Genomic DNA, 3,037 nt, shown 5'->3' with positions numbered 1-3,037 from the left:
TACCTCTTTGTACCTCACTCTGTATAAGCCCTGGTCCTCATCCTGGAATTTGGTACCAGTCAAATTTGCCTGTCTCATTATTTCAGGACACCTTCCTCCTACCTGAGCATGCAGTATTTCCTTGAAAAAGCTCCAGCTCCTAAAGTAAAGGGATATAGTCCTGCTCTCTGGTCCTCTTCCATCTGCCTCTTTGCATGACTGAGGTAGCAGCCACCCATTGAAATCTGCAGCTTGGAGTTGTCACTTCAAGGAATCCTCACAGCCTGGGACCAACTGTCTCATTCTTTGCAGCTTCTAGACATGGTCATGTCCCCAGTTCTTGCCAGGGGAACATGAATGAATAATATGTACCATTTCTGGGCCAGGCCTAAAGAGGCAGAATGTCCTGTCCCCTCCAGAGACTTTCTCATTCTAGCAGCTCAAAGTAAATGAGGTGAAGACCCCAGGGCATTACAATCATAAGGCAGAAGCATCCTGTGCAGGATGCTTTCGTGCATCGAAGGCAGGACAGAGAGGCCCACTTTGGACTATTACATGGGAGGAAAATAAACCTGTATTTGAACTGTTACTAGTTTTGAGGTCTGTATGTTACTCTAGTGTTAGAAACACTAAACTTTTTCTTAAAGGGCCAGGTAGAAAATATTTCAGTCTGTGCTGTGTGACTTTCTGTTGCAACTGCTTAATTCTGTTGCTGTAGCATGAAAGCAGTCACAGATAATACATAAATGAATGAGTAAGAGTTTTATAAATAAAACTTCATATGTAAAAAGAAGCGGTGGGACAGATTTGTCCTTCTGGGTAGTTTGCCTACCTCTGCTGTTACTGGTATTCCTCAAACTAATATAAGCAATTAGCATCCATTTAAAAATAAACAGTGGGTAGAGGCCATCAGTAAATCTATTCTTCTGGGCCATAGCAACAAAGGACTCCAAAATTTATAATGTCTATCAAGGGATGAAAGAATAAACAACATGGTGCAGCCACATTGAAAAATGGTTTGGCAGTCTTCAGAATGTTAAACATATTGTTATCATGTGACCTGCCATTCTGCTCCTAGGCTTATGTCCAGAAGAACTGAAATTGAAAACAAAGTCACATAAGTTTGAAGGGAAATAATTTTGAGTGACTAAGAAATTCTAATAAACTCCTTTCTGGAAAAAAGAAAAAAGTAAAAGCCCCAATTAACAGTAGTGTTGATAAGTCAAAGAGTAGTATTATAATCTCTAGGCTAATTACAAAAAGAATATTAAACAAGTGTTCAGTATCCAAACTAATAAAAACACAAAAGTAAGAAAATCAACAAAGAACAGGCAGAACAAAAAAGGAGAAACTTAGGTAGATTTAAATATATCTGCAATTACATTAAATGTAAATGAGCAAATATTTCAATTAATCGATAGAGGTTGTATGAATGAATTAAAATAACTATTTAAATGAGACAACATAAAGGTTCAGAAAGAATAACAAAAAAAGACTATGAAAAATACTTCATGTGTACACTAAAAGAAAACCAATGTCACTGTATTATACTAGACAACATATATATAAAACAAAAACCAGTATTTGAGATATAGATGAACACTTTATATGTGTTTAATTCAGGTTTTAATTCAGCAGGAAGATACAAGAACTCTGCTTTCAGGCTGGGGTTGCAGCTCAATGGTAGAGCACTTGCCTAGCATGACTTTAGCCCTGGGTTTGAAGAATACTCTTGACGGAGCCTCAAAATACATAAAAGAAAAGTTGACAAAATAGACAAATGTACCTCTCACAGAAACAAACAAAATTTCATGAGGATAGAGAGTTGAATAACCGATTAGAAAATTCAGAACAATGCACACAACCACTACAGAGTTCATACATAGTCCACCCCACAGAACATTTACCAAACGACCTCATATTGACAGAAATTCAGATTTAATTCTTATAGAATACATGTTTTTGAACACAATGCAATTGAGATAGAAATAAATAAGAAAACTTAAGAATTTCCCTGTTTTGGAAATTAAGAAACGTACTTCTAAATACTAATAAAGAATGTCACAACAATTAGATCTAATTGTAAACTATCAAAAATGAAAAGGTCAACAATAGCAAGGCTTAGAGCTTGGACATCATCAATGACACAACCCACGGGGCTCTCTTAAACCACCTGGGGACAACGCCTACCACTGGATCTTTTGGGTTGGAAGCTGGTTGGCGGGAGGGTGGACAGTCATTGGGGGTGTGTACTAACGCTCAGCTCTGCAGAGGGTCTCTATACACCCGCGGCTCACAGATTGGCTCTTGGGGGCCGCGGGATTTGGAAGTCTGAGTTCTCTCTTAAGACTACCTTACTGGGTGGCATCGCATGTTAATGTTACTATTTTCTCCAAATTTAAGATTCTAGGAAGGCAAAACAACCATGCCCTCTCTGAGGCTCGAACTCAGGACCTTCAGATTATGAGACTGACGCGCTGCCCACTGCGCCAAGAGGGCCGCTGGTGGGAAGGCGTTCTTTATTACTAAAGAGAAAATGTAGCAGCACCTTCCGCCCGCGAATCGGCCTCGGGAGAGGACTCCGGCCGCAGGAGGGAGGACGAGGGAGGCACGTGGGGAAGGAGGGTCTCTTTCCGGAACGGAGCGCCCTGGGCGGAGGGAACCTGCTCGGGTTAGGGCCTCCCGAGAGCTGCGTCCCGGGCTGCTCTGCACCTGCCGGGCGCACGGCCGAGGGGACCCTCCCAGCGCGCCGCGGGTCACCCGGGAGGAGGGGGTCTCTGGGTTACCGGGGACGCCGGGCGCGCAGACCCGGCGCGGCCGAGTGGGGTCAGGCTGGGGAGGGGCGAGCGCGGCGGCGGCGGCGGCGTCGGCGGCTCCCAGTGAGCCGCGGGGGCGCCGGGAACTCGCGCCCGGCTTCGGGAAAGGGTCGCGGGCTGGGAGCGGGAGCGCGCGGAGGAGGCACGTGCGAGTGGCCGGCCCAGCTGGGGAGCTCAGCCTTGGCCGCGGTGGTCGCTAGGGCAGGTCGCCCGGGAGCTCTGCGGCCTCGCCCACCTCCTCG

The 3,037-nt window shown here is 45.2% G+C and overlaps 1 non-coding gene across 1 annotated transcript; it reads right to left on the bottom strand.

Moving 5' to 3' along the window:
• Positions 1–2,405: 2,405 nt before the first annotated feature.
• Positions 2,406–2,478, bottom strand: Trnam-cau. Its single transcript has one exon. It is a non-coding gene; the product is annotated as a tRNA-Met (tRNA).
• Positions 2,479–3,037: the final 559 nt, after the last annotated feature.

This window comes from Marmota marmota, unplaced genomic scaffold, assembly GCF_001458135.2.
Source record: "Marmota marmota marmota unplaced genomic scaffold, marMar, whole genome shotgun sequence".
Taxonomy (NCBI): domain Eukaryota; kingdom Metazoa; phylum Chordata; class Mammalia; order Rodentia; family Sciuridae; genus Marmota; species Marmota marmota.
This window is presented reverse-complemented; position numbering and strand designations above follow the sequence as displayed.